Raw genomic sequence first — 27,019 nt, 5'->3', positions numbered from 1 at the left:
ATCTCTGTAAGGAAAGTCACTTGGAAACAACCAATCCGCTTTGCTTGCCTATTTCTGCTTTCTTCAGTACTTTACGGCCTACAGAGCCCATCCCCTCTGCTCAGCTCATCAGAGTGCCTGTGGATCCACAGCTGGAATGCTGCTCAATTCATGAATTGTGAATAAAAGACAGATTTTAAACTAAACTTGTTGAAATTGTGTTTTTTGAGAGTACTAAAATTGTATTTTCATAATCCTAACATGAATCCAAAGACTGGGGTGAAATTGGTTGTCATCCATCATCATATACCATCCTATACCTTATTTATCCACATTTCAGGAAGAAATGTAAAATAAGAATAATATTTTTATTTTTCTATTTTTTACTAGTCTTATATAAAAGTATTTTGCCTCTATTCTATTTGGATATAGTTGTTGGGTCTTTGGAGTTCTATATTTTCTTACCATTCTTTTAAAATTATAAGTTTTTCACGATTATAACTTTTATAATCGTGAAAAACAGAAATGCCTTTCACATATTTGCCACCCAAAGAGAACAACTATTTTGGTGTATTTCTTTTTATATTTGTTTTACATATATAAAATCATTGCAAATATTGAATTTTAGGTACTGAAATCAGATAAATTGGTTCATAAATTTTCAGTTTATAATTAATGCCAAATGTTCCCAAAAGAGGAAATAACAATTTACTTAACTAGTTTGTCAACACTGAATATAGAATAGGTTTATATCTTCCCTTTTTTTCCATATAAAGCTGTTTTATATTTTAGATTTTTTAAATCTCAGTATATGTTGTAAATTCCAATTTTTATTGCAGATGATTGCCTTATTGAACAGTGAGAAAGGGTGAGAAAATTTTAAGTTGCTTAAATAACTATTTCCAGACTGTTTTCAGAAGTTTGGGACATATATTGCCTCAGCAACGCATACATAAGATTCCTATTTCACATACACCCATCAGCATTAGATAACATGTTAGAAATAGAACTCTAATTTTACAAGTGAAAAAATAGATTTCTTCATGAATTTATTTTAACATTTTCTTGTTTACGTAATGAGGTAAAATATTTTCAATATACATAGTGGACCTTTCTTTCTTTGTTAATTGTTACTTGCTTTTTATAAATATCAGCACTGCCATTTCTATAGTGATAATTCTATTTTTACTATGAGGATGAAACAACTAAAGGCCCAGCCTCTTTCCAGAACTTTAACTCATTAAAATAGATAAGAGCACCTCACAGCAAAGACAGAAAATGAACTATGCAATTTTACATTATCATCTAAGTTGTGCTTAGGCAAAATATTGCAAGAGTATTTTTTTTTTTAAAGAGGGATAAAAGGTTCGGGGAGTTGCAATAATTTGTCCACGGTCAGACATCCAGTAAATACTACACTTAGAGTTTTAAGACTGTAATTTCAAAATTTCCCACTGCATCTGAGGTTGTCACTGATGACATGCAAACCCCTAACAGGGACAATCTGGGGAGGATGGTGAGCTTTCATAATAATCATCGCAGTTTTTCTACCTACCAACGTATGCATTTTCATAAAATCAATCATCCAGAGGTATGCGCCAGAGCAAAAAATATAGCCACAGGTGGCATTAGCTTTCACCTGTTAAGGGGCACCTTGGACTAACCAGCAAAAACATTTTCCAATTACCTGTACCATCTGAACTTAATGGGATTCTTAGAAGAGAAGCTCATATATAAGGCTCCGCTCTTCTTCAATCCCTTTATCTGTGTCCTAAGTGCAGAATGCCATCTCTTGCTGATCTCTGCTTATGTAGCTGGCATTTGCTACACATGTTTCAAATGCACATGGTATTTGAAAAATGATCCTTCATCTGAACCAGCTTTGGAGAACTCATTCCACAGGCTGTGCACAAAGCTAGGGATATAACGTAGGCCTGGGAGGCACAGGAAAAGAGCAGATGGTTTTTGAGTATCTGATAAAAGCCAGCCAGCCAATGTGTGTTTTCAAATGCTGAGATGACTTTTGTTTTTGGTTTACATCACTTGGGCCTTCCCTCAGCAACCTATCATTAATCAAACAATTTGCCCTGCTTATAACTTCATGGGTCTGAGTTGTAAACATTTGTGAAATTGTAATATTTGAAAGTTAACTATTGGCCAATTGAAGGCCTCTGATGTTCATAGCATTATTATCAGATGAGAAATTTTCCGCAGCTACTTATGAATATGCTGAGCTGTTTGCATTCACATTTTCTAGATATCCTGATTTTGAAATCGAAATTATTATGAAAGAAATTGATTTCCAAGTTCATTGCTCTCAGAGCAGTGTAGATGATGCTCAAGTTCCATTAGAATGAGTCTATTTAGTACATGAAACTCAGAGAAGGGCATTAAGTTTCAAAAGAGCCACTTTGTCCTCAGTTTTCATTCCTGTTTGGTACGCTCCCTCCTGGCGCTATCTCAGGGTCTATATTGGATGGGAACTCGTATGTCTTGGATGAGTCATTTTTATTGGTTTGTTGTTTTTTTGGGCACCTTTATTGAGTATAAAAGGGAGACTGGGAAATGCCAATAGAGAGAAATTTGTTAATTGTCTTCTTTCTTTTAAAACAATTTTTAAAGTCTTTTAATCTCTTCCATCTTTCCTTCCTTTCCTCCTTCACTTCTTCCTTCTAATTCCACATATCACAGACATTCTTACAGAATGCAAAAACCTGATGATAGTATTGGTAATGACCTGGCCAACTGACAGCAGGCAACGATGTTCTTAACAAGCAGGGCCTGAGTGACCAGAGAACTGTGAGGCTGAGTCTGTCTGTACAGGGGCAGATCCAATCTTTATTTAAAAGTGGAGCATTTTCTTTATCATGAGCTTTTTTTTTTTTGCATTTGATTCTTGTAAATACTGCATTAAATACTATGCATTTTGATTGCCAAATTTACTGACACTTCTTAAATTCTGTGCTAGCAGCAAATGCCTCTCTTGTCTTACCCTACCATGTCTCTATTAGGGAGCATGATAAACCCCTGTAGAAACAGGAGTACAGTAGATAAAAGCTAGGACAATCTCTATACAGAAATTAAACTCATCTGCTAGAAGCTACCAGAGAAAAAGAAAAGAAAACCCAATTCTCCCAAAACCACCTCGGATCCTGGGAGAATAGTTGTGCCATCCAAGTCTCTAGCTAACACTTTAGCCGTGGTTACATTTGCATTCATCTGTTACTTTTGAACAGATTCTATGCCCTTTCTACTTCTGTGCTTTTAAATGATAAAATAATTTTTATTCTGAAGTAGCGTATTAATTCAAATTATTTTTCCTTAAGAGATTATTTTGAAATGTGGGGTTGATATTTTTATCAAAAATGACTATTATATATACACTGTCCCCTTAACAACAATTTTCCAACGGCTCAAATAATTTTCAGAATCACATCTTGACTTTTAAAAATCACATTTGTTTAAAAATACCTGTGATGTATCTAAAGCCTTTTTCTTGTTAGCTGTGTGAAGTTTAAGGAGTTAATTGTATTATTCCTGTATATTCTGCTTAGTTATCGGAGTCTTTTCACTGTATTTGTATAATTCTTCATAGTAGGTTTGGTTGGTGGTATGATTAGCAGGCTGAGAGGATTTTAAATACTTTTATTTCCAAGTACACATCGCACCAAATATAATACCATGTACCTGCTATCCCAATTACACACATCTGAAAGGAGGAGTTTCCCGAGGCATAAATCTCTCTATATTAGTAGTTCTTCTTATTTCAGAGAATATCTTTGAGTAATTACTACTTACATTTCTCCAGTAAAGACAATACTCAGTTTATTGGAACGGCTTATTTCTCAGTCACGTAACCCCTTCAGTCTATAGTACTCTTTCATTTATTCTGTCCCTTACTGCTGAAGAACTCACAGAATGTGCAGTATAATTAAATATCCTCATGATCTCCAGTGCTAGGATTGAGAAAAACTGGCAGAAACAAAGAAAACTGCTAGATGGCTCTTTGTGGTTCTTTTCATGTAACAGTTCAAGGTATCCTTTTTTTTTATTATTGTTATTATACTTTAGGTTTTAGGGTACATGTGCACAATGTGCAGGTTTGTTACATATGTATCCATGTGCCGTGTTGGTGTGCTGCATCCATTAACTCGTCGTTTAGCATTAGGTATATCTCCTAATGCTGTCCGTCCCCCCTCCCCTCACCCCACAACAGTCCCCGGAGTGTGATGTTCCCCTTCCTGTGTCCATGAGTTCTCATTGTTCAATTCCCACCTATGAGTGAGAACATGCAGTGTTTGGTTTTTTTGTCCTTGCGATAGTTTACTGAGAATGATGTTTTCCAGTTTCATCCATGTCCCTACAAAGGACATGAACTCATCATTTTTTATGGCTGCATAGTATTCCATGGTGTATATTTGCCACATTTTCTTAATCTCAATAAATTAGGTATTGATGGGACGTATCTCAAAATAATAAGAGCTATTTATGACAAACCCACAGCCAATATCATACTGAATGGGCAAAAACTGGAAGCATTCCCTTTGAAAACTGGCACAAGACAGGTCTGCCCTTTCTCACCATTCCTATTCAACATAGTGCTGGAAGTTCTGGCCAGGGCAATCAGGCAGGAGAAGGAAATAAAGGGTATTCAATTAGGAGAAGAGGAAGTCAAATTGTCCCTGTTTGCAGATGACATGATTGTATATCTAGAAAACCCCATTGTCTCAGCCCAAAATCTCCTTAAGCTGATTAGCAACTTCAGCAAAGTCTCAGGATACAAAATCAATGTACAAAAATCACAAGCATTCTTGTACACCAATCACAGACAAACAGAGAGCCAAATCATGAGTGAACTCCCATTCACAATTGCTTCAAAGAGAATAAAATACCTAGGAATCCAACTTACAAGGGACGTGAAGGACCTCTTCAAGGAGAACTACAAACCACTGCTCAATGAAATAAAAGAGGATACAAACAAATGGAAGAACATTCCATACTCATGGGTCGGAAGAATCAATATCATGAAAATGGCCATACTGCCCAAGGTAATTTATAGATTCAATGCCACCCCCATCAAGCTACCAATGACTTTCTTCACAGAATTGGAAAAAACTACTTTAAAGTTCATATGGAACCAAAAAAGAGCCCGCATCGCCAAGTCAATCCTAAGCCAAAAGAACAAAGCTGGAGGCATCACACTACCTGACTTCAAACTATACTACAAGGCTACAGTAACCAAAACAGCATGGTACTGGTACCGCAACAGAGACATAGACCAACAGAACAGAACAGAGCCCTCAGAAATAATGCCGCATATCTACAACTATCTGATCTTTGACAAACCTGACAAAAACAAGCAATAGGGAAAGGATTCCCTATTTAATAAATGGTGCTGGGAAAACTGGCTAGCCATATGTAGAAAGCTGAAACTGGATCCCTTCCTTACACCTTATACAAAAATTAATTCAAGATGGAGTAAAGACTTAGATGTTAGACCTAAAACCATTAAAACCCTAGAAGAAAACCTAGGCAATACCATTCAGGACATAGGCGTGGGCAAGGACTTCATGTCTAAAACACCAAAAGCAATGGCAACAAAAGCCAAAATTGACAAATGGGATCTAATTAAACTAAAGAGCTTCTGCACAGCAAAAGAAACTACCATCAGAGTGAACAGGCAACCTACAGAATGGGAGAAAATTTTTGCAACCTACTCATCTGACAAAGGGCTAATATCCAGAATCTACAATGAACTCCAACAAATTTACAAGAAAAAACAACCCCATCAAAAAGTGGGCAAAGGACATGAACAGACACTTCTCAAAAGAAGACATTTATGCAGCCAAAAAACACATGAAAAAATGCTTATCATCACTGGCCATCAGAGAAATGCAAATCAAAACCACAATGTGATACCATCTCACACCAGTTAGAATGGCCATCATTAAAAAGTCAGGAAACAACAGGTGCTGGAGAGGATGTGGAGAAATAGGGACACTTTTACACTGTTGGTGGGACTGTAAACTAGTTCAACCATTGTGGAAGTCAGTGTGGCGATTCCTCAGGGATCTAGAACTAGAAATACCATTTGACCCAGCCATCCCATTACTGGGTATGTACCCAAAGGACTATAAATCATGCTGCTATAAAGACACATGCACACGTATGTTTATTGTGGCACTATTCACAATAGCAAAGAGTTGTTTTTTTTTTTTTGAGATGGAGTCTCGCTCTGTTGCCCAGGCTGGAGTGCAGCGGCGCAATCTCGGCTCACTGCAACCTCTGCCTCCCGGGTTCACGCCATTCTCCTGCCTCATCCTCTCGAGTAGCTGGGACTACAGGTGCCCAGCACCACGCCCGGCTAATTTTTTGTATAATTAGTAGAGATGGGGTTTCACTGTGTTAGCCAGGATGGTCTCGATCTCCTGACCTCGTGATCCGCCCACCTCGGCCTCCCAAAGTGCTGGGATTACAGGCGTGAGCTGCTGTGCCCGGCCCAAGGTATTTATTTTTCTTTAGGGTCTATGATTTGTTTTTAGTTTCCTTACTGTTCCAAATTTAAATTAATTTAAGTAAGTCCCATTTGGAAATTCACAGAGAAGCGAGTCCGAATTGCCTTTCTCCCAGGGAGGAGTAAACATCTGTCCTTGATCAAGCTCATAATTAGCTCAGGTAAAGGACAAGATGCAATAAGGTGAGGACGATAAGTTGAAAACAGAACTGGGGTGTGAAGCAAAGGAAGAGAAAAGAGTAAAGATTAAGCAAAAATCCACAATAAGGGCTTGAGGTTTATATATCCCCAGTCCCTTGGTCCCCTTCCCGATGGCCCAGCCAAGAATACTCCTGGAGTCTGACTCCATGCATCAAGCCACACTGGCAGCTGCACTTTGAGCCCAGATCACAAATGCGTAATGCATGTCGCCTCTTCATGGAGAAACATCTGCATCTGCCTGGGTCTTCCCTTGGCAGAGGGCACATTCATCATCCCTGGGGAAGTGTGTTTGTGGGAGCAGCTGTGAGAGGACACTGTGCAGAAGGACCGAGGGGCCTGTTGGTGCATTTGCCAGCTTGGTCTGCTTTGTGGTAATAAACTCCAGGAATGTCTAAACCTGAACTTGTCCAAAAGAAGAAGGTTGTTTTTGTTGGAATGTCTGGGTTTTATTCATGTTCCCCAAGATTCCCATTTCAGAATCTTTAAATTTTATGGGTATTTTTAAAGCTATAAAACAGTGAGTTCTTAAATATGGTTCTAGGACATAGAACCCCCCAAAAGTCTAGATTTGGTTCACCAAGAAAGTCCACGCCAAGTGCTTTGACCGTCATCTGAACCTTTTCCCTCCCCGCCTGCCACAATTCAACATTTTCCACTCATAACATCGTGACATTATAACTGTGCTCTCTGGCAATTGTGTCATTGGTGATTAGTAAAACACTGAAACAATGACATCATGTCTATAAAATAATCACAAAAAATGCCGAATATTAGTGACTAAGTCTCAGAATGGAATTTGAGCAACGCCTGTGGTGACTAGGTTCACTTTATATATTCTGATCTTGCAGAATTCGAGTAAGTTTACCTTCCACCTCCTCCTCTTTCCCTAATTTTGCCCTTCCCCCATTTCTCCACTTTCTCAGCTCCTTCCTTTCCCAAGGAGTTTGCAATAAGAAGACCTGTTAAGTTTCAAAATCACCCAATTTACCCTCTGATCTTTATTGGAAGCTTTTCTTCATTTCCAACTAGAAGCACAGATCTTCTGTAGATACAGGTACTGTTTGAGCTTCCAGACACTTCACAGTTCGCAAGCAGTGGTCGAGGTATGGAAATTTTAAAGCACACACATTATCCAGATGAACGCAAATAAAAACCTGTCTTGCCTACTTGGATCATGGAAACCAGGAATACAGATCACAAAAGTTAGTGGTATGTAAGAACTGGAATTCAGTCCAACACCTTCACTGACTGTCTTGAACACTTTTAAAAACACAGTAGGCTTTTAAGCTTAAGCCAGAGTGAATTGTAAAGGAAATACCATCTATGTGGTAAAACATCAAAAATGCCCTGCACCATTTGCTACGTCACTGTCTTAGCTCATTTTTGTTGCTGGGTCTTCAATTAACCTCAAAGTTTATATCTGTAGAAGAAGTGCATGTACATAATTACCAATATTAAGAATATGTAAGTACTGTCTTACCATTAGTAATCACTTTTTTTAAAAATTTTATTTTAGCAGTGGTCTAGCGTTTATGCTCTAGACGTATTTTTTGAAGTGTGACATGAAACCCAAGGGTTGCTCAAATATATTTTAAAGTCTATCTTGGAATCAGAGCAGGTAAGGAGATCTCCCACCTCTCTGTATTTCACAATAACTCGCTTGTTTGGATATTAATTTCCAGAAGACAGGAACCTTACTGATGTACCACCCTGTTCTTTGTGCAGAGTAGATGCTCAGTAAACGTTTGTTGGAATGAATGGTGAATAAATGCTGTTTTGTATATTTTATTTTAAAAAATAAAGTTTGAAAATCACTATCATATTTTCATCTTTCACGTCTGATATGCTTTTACGTGATTGCTAAAAGCATTTCAGCTGGCTGTGAACTCACCTAACTCCCCATCAAGATTTCTGAATGTGAGGCACCAACGCCCCAAGCAGCCTCATTACTACCCCATTGAAAGGGTTGATTCCTTGACTCTTGTGCTCGTTTTGCATCAGCGAGTCCTGCTACAAAGATCCTTGAACACGTGGTGATTTTAATGGGGCTAATAGATTTTAAGATTTCAAATTAAGCACCTAGAAAAGGACCCAAACTGGGCAGCCCTTTTAACAAGTCTTCACTGTTCAGTGGCCCGTTTAGCATAGAAACTTTCTGTGAACTCTGTAGGTGACCTTTTCCCTTTCTTTATTTCCACTTAATCAGATTGCATGCGACCTTTGGGAGCCTAAGGCTTCGATGTTGAGAAGAGTACATGAAAGGATTAAAAAAAAATAATACATTTTTTAGTACATTGCCTTTGGAGGCATATTAAAATCCTCTTGAATGCTGTTGTCTTTTTCTCATTGAAAATACCCAGCCTGTTTTCTATATAAACACCCCTTTTCTTTTATCTTGGTGATGTTGTTTTACAATCCAACCGTATGGCTTAACTATTTTATTTGTCTCAAAATCATTTTTTTTAGCATGGCCTGATTATTAGAAACAATCTCACTCATGTGGAAAAGAATTGTTAGTGATCTTTCTTTCAACTAAGGAGAAAAACAAATATACAAACAGCACTGTTCCCCTGTAGCATTTGCGTTGGTTGGTCAGACATACTTTCTCTGGATTGTTACCTGAAATTGAAAGGGAGCTATGGCGATCTGAGTATTCCTCCCATCTGTCATTTGCATGAGGACTCTTGCCTAGGCCACCAACTCGAAAAAATAAAGATGGCTGCATTTGGAGACTAGAACAACGCTGCATTATTTTATATCTTAAAATGAAGGTGAATCAGGAAAAGGCATTAGAAGGACTATAAACAAAAATCAGGTGATGTATATTTGCGAATTGGGTTTTGGCGAAATTACAGAGCAGCTGATATTTGCTTTTGTTGTCATTGGGATCCCAAATCTCCCAGTTTGCTCCTGTCCTGTTTTTTGTTCACTCTCCCTGCCTTACTATCTCATTCTGTAGAGAGCCCTTCTCAAATCTCAGTCAATAGTAATGTACAGTTGGAGTTGGGAAACCTTTTCTGTAAAGGCCAACATAGAATGCGCTGCCTTAGGGATTTTTCTGTCTTCATTTTTGTTTGCAGTATTTTATTGTTAGAGACAACACCTTCCAAAATGCAATGCCTCATTATGAATCCATTTCCTCTGCCCTCAGTTGCAGAGCCACAGACTTGAATGAATATAGGAGGAAAAGTACTGGTGCAAGTAGAAGAATTTCGGTACTCTGGAGGCCTCCCCTGCCTCCCCTAGCCCAGATTTGCAACCCACAGCAAAGCGACAATCACAGTGCCTCTCTCACGTTTGTGAACTATGGGGCTGACAGCCTACATTCTGGCAGCATGATTCCTCTGGTTTCTGGCAGGAAGGCATGTTAGCACCCTCTGTATTTTAGTAGTTGAGAATTTCTCTTAGATTCTGGCACACCATTTGGTTGTTGGCCCTCATTTACAGTGAGAGATGTTAGAAATGAAATGTATATTTGCAGTGTGTCTTTCAAGCTGCTTTCCTGGGAAGTTGAGAGCACAGCTGCTAATCACACCTAACATGTATTCCTAGATCACGCTTCCAGCTAATGTCATGCCTCTCTGTACTAGACGGCCCAGTCATGCAGATGGAGTAGAAGCTTTGGTGTTGCACCCACACGAATGTCAGATACTTTGGGTCATTACCTGTAGAGTTTACTGAGTACTGTTTCTAGATCTTGAGTGCCACGATACAGTAATTTTTCTGCAGCCTTAAATGGAATAATTATAATATATTTTTTGATGAAAAATTAGCCATGAGGCCTTAAGGTCTTGCTGCAGAGAGATCATTTATCTCACTATTTGAAGAAATTTTGGAAACTAGATGTATTTGGAAAGCAGCTTTATCCATCGAATGCTATATGCTTGAATAAAAGCTACCATAACCTAAGTTTTATAATTAGACAGCTGGAAACTCTACGTAAATATTGGACATCCATGGCAGATTAAAAGGAAACTGGGTCACTTGGAAGACTGGTAATGGAATCTTGGACCTAACTGAGCCAGGTTCTTTCACATAAGGGAACCTCAGTTCACCGTTCAGCTTAATTTAAAGATTACTGGCTAATTTGGTTTTAAAGGTACTAAAGGTGTGGAATAGAGGCATAAATTATAAAGAGGCTTGTGAAAGATCACAAATTAGAGTCAGAGACTGAACTAGACCCTAAGTGAACTGGATTCCACTCTATCTGTCCTCCTTTTGAGCAAGGTCTCAATTTGACTCATCCATTGCTAGTATAACCCTCTCAGGAAAGGCCTTTTGTTTCATAGATCTTTGTAAGTGTACTCAGAATCAAACACAGGACGTCAGACACAATGATTGCTCAAACCATAATTTGTGAAGGAATTTAATTCTATCATGAGCATTTCCTGACCTCCAGCATCTCATACTCCTTTGTTTACTCATGTACCTGTGTCTAGGTAAGACCTTATGTCTCTGATTCATCCGCAACAACTTTCTTCACAATTGAAACTGTCAAGGTCAACTATGTGTCACTTAGGTGTTTTAATCTTTGCACAGAAATGTTATTTTTTCTTGCCATTCTGGAAGAATTTCACAAACATTTCAGAGACTGACTAAATGATTACAGAATTTGTGCATTTCTGCCAAGTTGTGTTGAATAATAACAACAAAAATAAATAGCATTAGTCCTGAAGTCATGCAGGAGCAGGTTTAGACAGAGAACAAAGCATGGTATGTGTGAATTGGCCAACTAACATGCTTCACACAACACTAGCTGTATTGTCAGCAATAATAAAATCTGAGAAAAGGTCTTGGCAAGTGTGCTGTACGTTTCTTTGTTTTTGAGCTTTGATAATATGTTGGCTGTGATGTGATCTTTAATACACCAAGACATGTAAAATGCAGCTTGTTTTTAAAAGCCATTGCCAATGACTGACAGATATTTATTTCAATGGCAGCAGTGGTCTGAATGTCTCATGTCATTCTGTACTTGCTCACTTTTCCATGAATAAGTTATCATGTAAAGCGGACATGTTTGGACTTACTTGAACTCATATAACCCCAGGTTAGTGAGGGCTGTCTTGGAAGACTCAGGGAGAATTGCTGTATCTCTAGGACATTTAACTCTGTTTCAGTTCTTGATTTTGCTCTTACTATATTGACGACCAAAGCACTTCAGTTTTGTGATAAAATATCCAACAGATCAGCATTCAAAAGTTTGTCCTCAGGCATTTTTGTGTAAGTTCAACCTATTATAATGGTTTCTTTGGTAGTAGAGTATTTTATGTATAATTTTGTTCATAAAATGAGAACCATAACGATATCCAGTTTTATCATTACATGCAGGAATGAACTTATCAAAGCCAAAGTAACAGATGCTTATGCACCTTCGATAGAACTAATTCCTTAAGGAAAGTCCCCATAAGGAGTCATAGAAGTTACATTTTGATGTAACTTCTATGCATTTTAATGAAAAACCTCCTCGGAAAATTATGGGTTATAGTTATAGATAATTACCAATATCATAGATTTTTATTTCATTAGCTCACATTTATCTTTAATAGTTAATTTGCATTATTGCACTGAGGGACTGAGAGTTTCCTGGAGAAGAAAAGAGAGGGTAAAGTCATTTAGGAATATAGTGCATTATCTGTGAGGAGCAAAGCAGTGGGGAAAGGTGGAATGAGCAGGTAGTAGTATTACGGTATTGAAAGAATACAAAGAGAGGGCCAATTCTTTGGTTCAGATTCTATTAATATTTCTTCAGAAGACAGGAGGCTCTAAATTAGTGTTTGAAAACTGGCAGCCATGTTTTCTTGAGCTAATAAAGTACTTTAAAAAGCTTTGAGTTTGAATGCCTTTAGGTGAATATGCTGTCTCTGGTACCAGAAACCCTAGTGTTTTATAGTCCAAGGCCCTGACGGCTTTAGAGTTTAGGAACTCAAATTTACCATGCTTGATCTGTAGAGCACTATCATGCAAAGTGCTGTTGGAGTTTTAGACAGTATGTGAATTCTATGTAAAAATATAATCTAAGCTCAGCAGAAAACTTACAAGCCAGAAGGAATTTGGGTCCTATCTTTAGCAGAAACCTTATTAGCCAGAAGGGATCGGGGTCCTATCTTAAACAATAACTGTCTGCCAACAATTTTGTATGCAGGAAAACAATGTTTCATAAATGAAAGAGAAAGTATTTTTCAGAAAACAAATGCCCATGTTTACTAAAATGTAGGATAATTGTTGCTTTCCTCCTTCAAAGAAAGTCCCAGCATAGGCTGGGAAGAAAACCTAGGAAAAACTCTTCTGGACATTGGCCTAAGCAAAGAATGTATGATGAAGGCCCCAAAACCAAGTGCAACAGAAAGAAAAATAAATAAGTGAGACTTAATTAAACTAAAAAGCTTCAGATCAGCAAAAGAAATAATTATCAGGGTAAACAGACAACCGATAGAATGGAAGAAAATATTTGCAAACTCTGCACCCAACAATGGACTAATACTCAGAATCTATAAGAAACTGAAATAAATCAGCAAGAAAAAAATAATAACCATTAAAAAGTGGGAAAATGACATAAATAAACATTTTTCAAAAGAAGTTATACAAATGGCCGACAAACATGAAAAAAAAGTCCAACACCACTTCATTAGGGAAATGCAAATTGAAACCACAATGAAAACAGCATGGAGATTTCTTAAAGAATTTAACCATTCAATCTAGCAATCTCACTACTGGGTATCTAACCCAAAGAAAAAGATATCACTATCTGAAAAAGACATCTGCGTGCATATTGTTTATTACAGTCCAATTGACAATTGCAAAGATATGGACCCAGCATAAGTGTCCATTGACCAAAGAGTGGATAAAGAAAATATTATATATACACCATGGAATACTGCTCAGCCATTAAAATAATGAGATAACATCCTTTCCTGCAACTTTGATGGAGCTGGAGGCCAATGTTCTAAGTGAAGTAACTCAGGAATGGAAAACCAAATACTGTATATTCTCACTTACAAGAGGGAGCTAAGCTATGGGTATGTAGAGGCATACAGAGTGGTATAATAGACCTTGGAGACTCAGAGTGGGGAGGATGGGAAGTGGATAAAGGATTAAAAAATGACGTATTGGGTACAATGTACAGTGCTCTGGTGAAGGGTACACTAAAATCTCAGATTTCACCACTATATAATTTGTCCATACAACCAAAAACCACTTGTGCCCCAAAAGCTATTAAAATTTTTTAAACATTTAAAAATAAAGTAAAATAAAAATGGAAAAAATATATCTAAGAAAAGTTATATTGATGTCCAAGAATTAATTCTAAGCACCTGGATTTCAATGAAAAGAATTAACAAATACATGGTTAAGTTTACCTTCAAGATTGTAACCCTTTGACAACAGGTCTCCCATATACAAACTACATTTCCTTTTGTTCTCCTTGGACTCTTCAACAATGCCATTCTTGTCTATTATCCTCCTTTCATCAATTTATCTTCCTTGTTCCAAAGATTTACTATAACATAAATGTATATGCTTTTTAAATGATAAAACATAAGTAAAATTTTAAATAAATTATATTTATTTTATTTTCTAAAATGTATTAAGTGATGGAATAACTTAATAACTATTAAGTTATTAATTATTAGTAATTATTAATATTATTCCATCACTTAATACATTTTAGAAAATAAAAGAAAATACTGCTCTGCAATTTAAGATTGCACATGCATATACACATAAACATCCACATTTATATGTAAGCTGCATCAGGGCAGAGACTATGCATCTGAAATAAATCCACTGATAATTTCAGATATTTTATAATGTGTTGCATGAATCATGTAATAAGCACTAACTTTAATGCAACAGATGTTCTTAAGAAAGCTGGCTATTCTCTAGTTTTTTCCTCATGCTTATTCTATAATCTACTTAGGGCTAGCTTATTTCCTCATCATCCTATCTATACAGTTCTACAAACATTAATAACCTGCACACTACTAAATCTAATGGTATATTTTTAAAAATCTTTTTGCTTAATCTCTTAGCAACATAACACTTGACCAACTCTCAAATCTTCAGAAATGTTTGTCTCTTGTCCTCTGTGACATTATAATTTGCTAATCTTCTGCCTCTCTGATCATTTCTAATTTTTTCTTCACCATCTCATTCTGTTCTTCTGGAAGCTAAATGTTTAGAATTTATCTTGTTCCAGTCCTGGGTATTGTTTACTTCTTTATATGTACATATCTTTTGGACTTAAGCATGCACAATCTTGATTATCAAATTTGAATAGCCAGCCTTGGACATTCATTTGTTTGAGACCAATATCTCAAACTGTGTACTGAAGATTTCTTCTTGGATATCTCAAAGGCATCTCAAATTCAATATGTCAAAGAAAACTGTGTTCAACCCCACACTTGAAACCAGTGCTGTTCACTGTTATCAGTAGAAAGACACCACCTTACATACACTACACATGGTACATGCCAATTCAAAGGTTTTTGGTATTTGATGTGTATCTTTTCTTATAAATTCAGCTGGAAAGTTCTGGAATTGCACCACTATCTATGTGGTTGAGCACTGAAGAAATATAGAAGCCATTTATGCATTTATTTAACAAATATTTATTGAGTACCTTCTGTCAACCATGAATTGTTCTGTGTAGAGGGTTATAGTAATGAACAACATACATCAAAGTGTTTCCTTCATAGAGCTTATACTCTACGGACATTTTGCTTCCTACACAATTATATCCAGTCCATCATCCTAAATGTTTGTGATTTTACCCCTGGAATTACTCTTTTTTTTCCTTTGAGACAAATTCTCACTCTATTACCCAGACTGGAATGCATTGACAGAATCATGGCTCACTTGCAGCCTTTATCTCCTGGGCTCAAGCAAATTTGATAAATTTATAGAGAATTTTTATTTATGGTGTAAGGGATTAAACTTTATTTTTTGCAAGTGGATATTCAGTTATCTCAGCACCATTTATTGCAAAGACTCTTATTTTTCCCAATAAATTATCCCAGAAACATTGTCAAAAATAAAATGACCATAAATATTTAAGATTGATATGTCTTTTCATCCTTTAATGGCAATCTACTTGTGTCTTTGGATCTGAAGTCTCTTGTAGACAGCACACAGTTTGATCACTTTTTAATTCATTCTTCCAATCTCTGCCTTTTTATTGGAGAGTTCAGTACATTCACATTTAATGTAAATGGTGAAAATCAGCAATTTACTTCTGTCATTTTGCTATTTGTTTTCTATATGTCTCTTGCCTTTTTTATTCCTCAATTCTTCCATGATTGGTTTCTTTTATGTTAAATAGATATTTTCTAGTGTGCCATTTGATTCCCTTCTTGTTTCATTTATTACCTGTTTTTAGTTATTTTCTTAATAATAACATCTTAACATATACTAATCTAGTTCAAATTAACACCAAATTAGATTCCATATTATCCTGAAACTTTGGTTTTATATAGCTCTGATACCACTCCCCTCTTATGCTGTTATTGTTACAAATTACATCTTTATGAGTTGTATGTCCATCAACATAGATTTGTAATTATTGTTTAACGAAATTGTGTCTTAAATAATATAGCAAAACGATAAGGGATAAACAAAAGAATGCATTGATATTGACCTTTACAAATTTACCTACATAGTTACCTTTACTGGTATTTTTAATTTCTTCATGTGGATTAGAGTTACTATCTTCCTTCTGTTTACACCAGAAAAACTCTCATTGAAATTTCTTCTAGGGAAGGTCTGGTAGCCCTTGAAGAAAATGCTACAATGATCTCTCATGCAGTTTTTGTTTACCTGGGAATGCATTAATTTCTCCTTGATTTTTGAAGGACAGTTTTGCTGCATATAGAATTCTGGATCCACATAATTTATCTTTAATTTTTGAAAGATAGTTTTGCTGGATATAGAATTCTTGATTGATAATTTTTTTTTTTTTTTACTGATTCAGCACTTTAAATACCTAATTACACCACCTTCTGACCTTTATGGTTTCTGATGAGAAATTAGCTGTCAATCTTATTGAGAGTCTTATATACATACATGATAGGTCACTTCTCTTTTGCTGCTTTTGAGATTCACTATTTGTCTTTGGAATTCTGCAGTTTGGTTATATGTGTTGATGTTAATATCTTTTATTTATACTACTTTGAGTTCAGTGAGCTTCTTGGATGTGTACATTAATGTGTTTTACCCAATTTTGGAACTTTTCAGCCATGCTTTCATCAAACATTTTTTGTTTTCTTTGCTTTTCTTCTTCTGAGACTCTCATTGTGTATATGTTGGTATGTTTGAAGGTGGTTCACAAGCCTCTGAGACTGTTAATTTATCTTCATACATTGTTTTTCTTTTCTTGAGACTGATCATCTCAATTTATCTAACTTAAGTTTGCTGATTCTTTCTTCTGCCTGCTGAACTAGCCATTGCATTCTCTGTAAATTTTTCATTTCAATTATGGTACTTTTCAACTCTAGCATTTCTGTTTGGTTCCTGTTTGTCATTTCTATTCCTTTATTGATATTCTTTGTTTGGTAAGATATGATTCTTAGTGTTCCTTTATCTTTAAATGATGTCTTTCAGCTCTTTTAGAATATTTTAAATGGTTAATGTAAAGTTATTGTCTAATTCCTCAAAAACAGTTTCTATTCATTTCTTTCTTGCATATAGGCCATGGCTTATTGTTTATTTGCATGCCTTGTAATTTTTTTGGAGACTGTACATTTCAATTGTATAATATGGCAACTATGAAAATCAGATTCTCTCCTATTTTTCCTACAAAGCATTTTAGTTAGTTTATTGTTAAACTGTTTACCTTTGTCTCAGGTGGAAGTAACTAATACATTTGATTTTAAATATTGAAGTGCCCCTATGGTAATCACTTCAGTCACTGGAGAGTTATGAGTGAAACAAGCAACTATAATTCTCTGAAAATAAGATTTGTTCTGTTCTTTGTGATACTAGGGCAACTGTATGAATGATGCAGACTGTTTTCTTCAAAACTGCTGCTGAGCTGGGGAGTGTAGGATGAAACCAGAGTAATTTAAAACACCACAAAACTCTCCCACAAGGTTCACTGGATTTTCTTAATGAAGCCAAATTATGGATGCTGTAAGCTTTGATTATTTTTTAAAATTTTGAAAAATTTGATTCTGACAGTTTATTCTGGTTTATTTATTAGTTTTGTGGAGGAGCAGAATTGGAATTCACTCCTTCACCATTTTCACTGATGTCACTCAAGAGTTTTTATTTTTGGACTCTTATTTCTATTCCATTAATCTATATATGACTGTCTTTATGCCAGTCTTCACTACTATCTTGATTACTGTAGAATTGTAATTACTTTTGAAACTGGTGTCAGTCCTACAACTTTGTTTCTCTTTTTTCAAGATTATTTTGACTATTACCATGAATTTCCATATGAATTTTAGTACCAGCTTTTCAATTTCCACAACAAAACCGGCTGGGAGTTTGATAGAAATTGTGTTGAATCTTTATGTCATTTGGGAGCTATTGCTATAATAACAGTATTACATCTTCTGATCTATGAACATGGGATGTCTTTCCATTTATTTAGGTCTTCTTTAATTACTTACAACTATGTTTTGAAGTTTGCAGAGTATAAGTGTTCCACTGTATTTGCTAAATTTGTTCTTAAGTATTTTTTTATATTATTGTAAACAGAACTATGTTAATTTCACTTTTAGATTATTTATTGTGAAGGTAGATAAGTGTAGTTGATTTCTCCATAAAGTAAATTTTTAAAAATAAAAACATGGTGACACCTGTCTCCCTAAAACATTTCAATATCTTCCAATTGTTCTCACAATAATAGAAGAAATCTTTAATACAGTGTAAAAGTGCCTCAATGTTCTGGTTTCTATTAACTTCTCTTATCATATCTGTCCCTGATCTTTTCCTCACTATCTGAGCTACACTGTCATGCTCTCCATCCTCAAAATCCAACATAATTATTTCCATAATAAGGTCTTTGCACATACTATTTACTCTACCTGAAAATTTTTCTCCCTCTCCTGCCACAAAACAAAAGAAGACTTCTGATTTTCAATTTTGCAGGTAAGGAGCTTGGAACTCACCACTGCATCCTAACAATATATAAAAAGCTAAACACACTGAAAAAAGTCAATAACTTTTTGTGGATCCAAAAATCATGAGGACACACAGCAAACCTCTGACCCTAACATTGGTGAGATAGGGAAATGTATGAAATTCTGACATACCATAATAGGCAGTCATGAGCAGAAACCAGCGCTGGGGTCAAAAATAACTGAAGCATAATTGATGAATTACTGGAGACTGGATGTGGGCAAATCTGAGAGTTAAAATGTCCAGTGGGACTCAGTCATAGAGGCCATTCACACTTTTGTGAATTTTACCTCCAGGAGCTCAACCAGGTTCTCATGGTAAATATCTGAGAAAAAATCCCCTCATGCTTCCAGCAGGGGAAGAAAAAAACCAACCATCTTGAAATATGTTAGAGCAGCTTGTTCTTCGTAACAATACCTGGTCTCAGGAGAAACTTGTTAACAAGAGCCTGACTTGCTGGAGTACTGTCTGAGCTTAGATGATGGGAGAAAAATACCCAACCCTAGCCAACTCTAGCCTTCCATGTAGGAGAAGGAAAATACCCAATCTGTCCAACCCCACCCGTTCCGTTCCACCTAAAACGGGGAGGAAAAATACAATCTACTTCTAAATAACACGTGGTTAAAGAAGAAATATCAAGAAAAATTTAAAAATATTTTGACCTAAATGAAGATAAGAACACCTGCCAAAATTTGTGGAATGCTGCAGAGATAGGGCTTGGAAGGAATTTTATAGCATGTGAATGCATATATTAGATGACAAGAAATGTCTGAAATCAATAATTTAAGTTTCTATCTTAGGAAACTTAAAAAAGAAATAAAAATTTAATTCAAAATAAGCAGAAAAATAATAGTAGATGAATTAGAGGAGCAATCAATAAAGTAGAGAAGAGAAAAATCAATAGAGAAAACCAACAAAACTAATGGCTGATTCTTTGAAAAGAATAATAAAATTGACATCCTCTAGCCAGGCTAATTTGAAAAAATGAGAGAAAGGGTACAAATTACTAATATCATAAGTGAAAGAGGGAGCATCACCACAGATCCCATGGACATTAAAAGAATAAAAAAGGACACTAAGAAGAACTCTATGTCTGCGAGTTAAATAACAGGTAAAATAGACCAATTACTTGAGGACACAATCTGCCATATCTTACACAAGAAGAAATAGTCAATCTGAATAAGTCTATTATCTATTAAATAAATTGAATCAATAATTAATTACGTTTCAAAATAGGAAACAGCAGGCTTAGATGTGTTCCCTGATGAATTCTACTAAATATTGAAGAAAGAAGTTATACCATTTTTCTACAATCTCTTCTAGAAATAAAAGCAGAGGGAATACTTCCTACCTCATTCTATGAAGCCAGACTTAACCTAACACCAAAACCAGCAAAAGACATTACAAGAAGCAAAAACTACAGAACCTGATCTCTCATGAATATCGATACAAACATCTTCTACAAAATATTAGCAAATTTGATCCAAAAATGTATAAAAAGATTTATCCACCATGACCAAGTGGGGTTTATTCCAGGTGTGCAAGGCTGGCTCAGCACTCAAAAATTATGTAATCAATCACATCAATAGGATAAAAAAGAAAAATCATGATAATATCAATAAATTTAAAGATGACAAAATCAAGTACCTATTCATGACAAAAACTCTCAGAAAACTGGGAATCAATGACAACTTTCTCAACTGGATAACAAATATCTACAAAAAAACTTATAGCTAACACCATTTGTAATGGTGAAAAACTAAAAGCTTTCCCACTAAGATCAGGAAAAATGCAAAGATGTCCCCTCTCATGACTCCTTTTTGACATCATACTGAAAATTCTAGGTAATTCAGTATGACAAGAAATAGAAATAAAAGGTATACAGATTGGGAAGAAATAACTAAAATTGTGTTTGTTCACATATAATGTGATCATGTATGTAGAAAATATAAAAGAATAAACCAAAAACCTTTTGGAACTAATAAACTATTAGAGTAAGGCTTCAGAATACAATGTTAATATACAAAAGTCAGTTGTTAACAAAATACATTCAAAAATAAGATCACACACAAAAGTGCAAAAAATAGATATGTATGAGGAAAACTACAAAACTCTGATAAAGGAAATCAAAGAAGTTAAAAAATGAAGAGATATTCCATGGTCATGAATAGGAAGACTCAATATTGTCAAGATAACAGTTCTTCCCAACCTCATCAATAGATTCAATGCAATCCCAATAAATATTCTAGAAAAATGGTTTGTGGATATTGAAAAGCTGATTCTACAGTCTGTAGTAATAGGCAAAGATCCAGAATAGCCAATACAGTGTTAAAATAGAAAAACAAAGTTGGAAGACTGACATTACTCAATCTCAAGACTTACTATAAAGCCACAGTAATCAAGACAGTGTGGTAATATCAAAAGGACAGACCAATAGATGAATGGAACAAAATAGAGATCCCATAGGTATACCTACATAAATATAGTTAACTGATTTTTGATAAAAAAGTAAAGGCAAAAAATACAATGGAACAAAAACAGTCTTTTCAACAAATGGTGCTGAAACAGCTGGACATCCATGCACAAAAATCTAGACATGGATTTTACACTGTTCACAACTATTAACTCAAAATGAATCATAGACCTAAATGTAAAACACAAAACTGTAAAACTTCTGGAAGGTGACATAGGAGAAAACCCAGATACCCTTGTGTATGATGATGACTTTTTCAATACAACACCAGAGGCACACTCCATGAGATAAATAATTGATATGGTGGACTTTTTTGAAATTAAAAATTTCTGACTTGCAAAAAATGATATCAAGAGAATGAAAAGACAAGTCGTGGACCAGAAAACAATATTTGCAAGTGATACATCTGATAAGGGAATATTACCCAAGATATACAAAGAACTCTTAAAACTCATCAATAAGAAAACAACCTAATTAAAACTTAGATCAGAGACCTTAAAAGACCCATTATGAAAGAAGATATACAGGTAGCAAATAAGCATATGAAAAGATGTTCCACGTCATATGTCATCAGGGAAAGGCAAATTACAACAACAAGATACCTATTAGAATGGTCAAAATTCAGAACATTGACAATGTCAAGTACTGGTGGTGATGTAAAGCAACAGGAACCCCCTTCATTGCTGATAGAAATGCAAAATGATAAAGTAACTTTAGAAGACAGTTGGTCAGTTTTTTACAAAACTAAACATATTCTTTACCAAAGGATTCAGCAGTTGTGCTCCTGATATTTACCCAAAGAGTTGAAAACTTTTGTTCACACAAAAACGCATACAAGGGTATTTATAGCAGCCTTAGTCACAATTGCCAAAAACTTGGAAGCCACTAGATGCCCTTTAGTTAGGTGTCTACATCCAAACAATGTCATATCATTCAGCACTGTGAAAACAAATGAGCTATCAAACCATGAAAAGACGTGAAGGAACTTTGAATGCATATTACTAACTGAAAGAATCCAGTTTGTAGAGGCTATATGCTATATGATTCCAACTATAATGACATTCTGGAAAAGCTGAAACTATGGAGACAGTAAAAAGATTACTGGCTGTCAGGGTTTGGGGGTTGGAGGAGAAGGATGAAGAGGCAAAACACAGAGAATTTCTAGGGCAGCGAAACTACTCTGTAGGATACTAAAATAATGGGTACATGTCATTACACATTTGTCCAAACTCATATATAGAATGTTCACCACCAAGAGTGAATCGATGTAAAGTACGGACTTTGGGTGATTATGATGTGTCAGTGATGCTTGTTTCATCAGTTGTAACAAATGTACCACCCTGATGGAGGAGGTTGATAATGGGGAAGGCTGTACATGTGTAGGGGCAGGGAGTATACGTGAAATCTCTGTACCTTCTCTCAATGTTACTGTTAACCTAAATCTGCTCTAAAAAGTAAAATCATTTTAAAACAAAAAAAAAAAGTAAAGCTCTTATCTAGCTAGTGCCTATTGTGTCTGCAGATCTCGGCTCAGATGTCTTCTGTTTGGTAAAGCCCTTGTGAATAGCCAGTTTAGGTCAGCTTTCTTGCCACCTGCCTATTAAGCCCATCTTTCCTTTTCTTTAGAGTCCTTAAGTAGTTTTTAATTGCACACTTCTTAAAGTGATTATGTGATTAATGAATATATATATATATTATATATAAAATTCAATATGCTTTTTAGTGAAGGGCCTGCCTCGTATTTGCTGCCTGGGGGTTTTCTTCTGCCCAGTGCAGTATATACTCAGTATTCAACAAATTGGGGGGTATTGAAGAAGTGAATGAATGAATGAACGACATGTCAAGAAGTTTTATGCATTACCCCATTCAATCATCTGTCACTCATTTTAGGTAGGTAAGACCCTCTCCAATTTAGAAGTGGAAAAAATGAGGATGGTTAGGTAATTTTTCCAAATGATAACAAGTAATCATGGTTATGTCAGGATTCCAAACCAAGTCTCTCTTCCTACACAATCTATACTTTCAACTAAACTGTTAGATTACCTCATTCAATTCGAGATAACTATGTGCTGTATTTAAAGAAGGCTCATAATAGAGTAGCTAACGAATCTAGCAAAGAGGAGAAAGGTTCATCATCCATGAAAGAAATGTTTGATGAGCTATGAAGGGGATACTGTAATCTCACACAGCATAGTAGCAGGATTTAGGATGGAGAGTAAGGCTATGAGACATTTTCCAATGTCTCAGATGAAGGAAAGGAAAGGCCCAGAGTTTGGTAGGTAGCATTTGTGAGGAGGGGAAGGAGAGTGGTAGAGTAAAGTGGTACAAATGCCCAAAGATTGTGGTTAGTGGGAAAACAGCTGGAAGCATCAGTGAGAGGCAAAAAGAACACCTACTTGACCTTCTTTTCTTAGAATATTGAGTCGTGGGAGAATAAACTGATGTACTAGAGGAGAGGTACAGAGAAATACTTTCCTCAGTGAAAGGCTGAAGTTAAGTCAAGGAGGTCAAGGAAATCTCTAAGCATTAGGAGACATACCTAATGCTAAATGATGAGTTAATGGGTGCAGCAAAACAACATGGCACATGGATACATATGTAACAAACCTGCACATTGTGCACATGTACCCTAAAACCTGAAGCATAATAAAAAAAAAGTAAAAAAAAAAAATCGGTACTGACAGATAAAAAAAAAAAAGAAATCTCTAAGAAGGGCGTGCATATAGATGGTAGGTCATTGGTTATCCAAAGTCAGTTCCCAAAGCTGTATTGGAAGTGTTTGGGCAGTGAGGACTGGAGGTCTAGGTCACAAGTCAGGAAGTGCAGGACATTACAGAATGGACTCACGAAGAGGGATGCAGACCCTCTTGGATCTTGTCCTAATGGTCTATTGGAGACTGCTGGATGCAGAATAGTGGACAGAGGTCTTGGCTCATTTACCTTGAGGTTGAAGAAAGCCTTAGCATCTTTAGTCTGAGATTGCTTGGCCTGGAGTGATGGTGATTCAGTGGGCACAATGCCCACACATTTTGAAGAGGGAAGATAATTGGAGGGACTATAATCCTGCAAACACTTTGAGTGTATTTAAATCTATAATAGGCCTGGCGCGGTGGCTAACGCCTGTAATCCCAGCATTTTGGGAAGCCAAGGCAGGAGGATCACCTGAGGTCAGGATTTCAAGATGAGCTGGTCAACATGGTGCAACCTCGTCTCTACTAAAAATACAAAAATTAGCTTGGCATGGTGGTGCACGCCTGTAATCCCAGCTACTTGGGTGGCTGAGGCAGGAGAATCACTTGAACCTGGTAGGTGGAGGTTGCAGTGAGCCGAGATCATGCCACTGCACTCCAGCCTGGGTGACAGAGTGAGCTCTGTCTCAGAAAAATCTAGAATATTCCTATATAATGCACAGCATTTTTAGAAATTTATTTTTCCTATTGCTAGGATACTGGTACTCTTAAAAACATGGGCATGGTGAGATGAATGGAAATTCACTTTTGAGAATACCAGTATGGGGAAATGGGGGACTACCAAAACCAGAATGAAGTATTCAAAATAAATGACTGGTTATAGATAAGTTTGCTAAGCTAGGAGGGAAGGCCTGGGAGAGAGGCATCCAGGAAGACAAGAGTATGGTGCCTGGGAAAGCAAAGAAACGGTGAGCTCAACTGAGAGCAAATCAGAGAGGGGAACATTCAGTAAACTGGGCAATTGGACTCAAGTTTTGTGGAGAAAGTTGGTAATAGCAGACAAACTCTCTTTCATTTATGTATCAAAATCATCTTTTGGTGAGAGATACACTTTTTCCTCATTATATCGGCATTTCAGAACATCACTTGGAACCTAGTGCAACAATTTCTAAAACCATATTTAACCTTCACATATAATGAAACAGTTTGGGTCAATCTTTGACCTAAAACTTTCCAGTTTACCCTACTTTCAAATTCGAAAATCTGCCACTTCCCCTCACCCCCATACCAAATTCCAGTGGAAATTTTTCATTTTAGACAGTGATCCTGTTGCCTATCAGACAAAAGAGTAAAGATAGTAAAAGGTGTTGTTTTGCTATTTTTACATCAATGTTCCCAGTTAACTTTATGACATTTAAATGGTAACTTTTTAAAAAATGATTTTATTTGGTCAAAGTGTGTGTTGTATATAGCTGGTTATCTCTGTCTTCTCTCCCTTTAAAGAAAGGTAGTAATAGTCTTAAGACATTGGGGAAAAGATACAGTTTATTTTGTTTCATCCCTGGTGGCCCACAAAATACCACACGGGGTCATAGAGTGGAAAAAATCTCCATTTCTCATTCCCACAATAATTCGAAGATAAATTCTCCTATTCCTAGGTAAACATGAATATGGCTTACCCCTGTAGTTTATGATCAGCAGAATGGGTTCTAGAATAGTTTAAAATTGAGATCATGTCTACAAATCCAAAGCATCAAATACTTCTTTCAGGGATTTAGTGGTAAAAGCAAAGAAAAAATGTTACCAGATCCCTTTTCTGATCATGGCAGCCAACTATAAATTCCCTAGTCTCTTTCTTGTTTGTTCATTTCCCTTAACGTATTGCATTTTAATCCTGTAAAAAGTTGTTACATTTAAGCCCCAATTCTAGGCATAGTTATTTCTCATTCTCAATTCTCATGATGACTATTACACTATTGAGAAGACCTTCATGAAAGAATGGTAGCTGTACCATTGAATTGTGTAAAAATGATTATAAATATATTTCAATATGGCTAGAGTGGAATTTGAGGTATGAAGTTTTAACTTTATGACTAATTCAAAAAGCTTTTTACATACATGCAGCGAGTGTTTTTGAGCTGTGAAAAAAATGTTTTCCTGACGAAAAGTGGCAGTTTAGGTATTTTTTGCTGATAAAATTAAGAGACTGGAAGTTTAACATTTAAACATCATCAAAAACCATGATTATTTAAGTTTTGTCATTCTAAGAAATTGCAAAGCCAAAGTATTTTTTCCAATTAAAACAGTAACTAATAACAGACTAATTTCTAATTTATGCGTTAGACCATGCCAGATGGAAAATTACGGAGAAAAATAAACAGTGTCCATGCAAACTGTTTGAAAAGGCAAAGTAATGCATTTCTTGTTTCTTTTCCACGAAGATTTTATTATCAGTTTCCATTATCTCTAGATGACTGGTTCAGGTTCTGACTCCAAGTCCGATGACTTAAATTGCTTTACCATTACTTCTACTCCAGTGTTCCACGGCTTCTTGACACCACATTAGAATGTGGATACCAGATGTTGGCAATGAGCTGCAAAATTAATCTAATTGGTTCTTAATAATGCCATGGTGTATTTGAACACACTTGATAACTGGGCCTCTGATTCCCTTTTTTGTTTAATGAAGAGCTGCTGTACTTTGATTATAGGTGAGACTAACCTGTAACCTGTCTCATGCGCTCGCTTTGCCTATCTACTCAGCTGCAAGCAATCTAGATAATCAGATTAATTAATGAGCTCTGTAGCCATATCATCTTCTCCTGCTGCTCTGGCCTTGTTCTCCATGCTGAGGCCAGAGCGCAGCTCTGGAAGCTTTTGAACATGACGTGCACACTGACTCTTGGCCATGGTACTCCCTCTGCTCCCCCACACCCCACTCAATGTCAGCTACATTTTTTCCTCACACTGCTTTGATTCTTTTCATCTCCCCTCCCTACTCTTCCTAATTTTTTATCCATCACCTGTGTCCTCTGAGCACTCCCT

Source organism: Nomascus leucogenys, chromosome 5, assembly GCF_006542625.1.
Source record: "Nomascus leucogenys isolate Asia chromosome 5, Asia_NLE_v1, whole genome shotgun sequence".
Lineage (NCBI taxonomy): Eukaryota > Metazoa > Chordata > Mammalia > Primates > Hylobatidae > Nomascus > Nomascus leucogenys.
Note: the sequence above shows the minus strand (reverse complement) of the source record.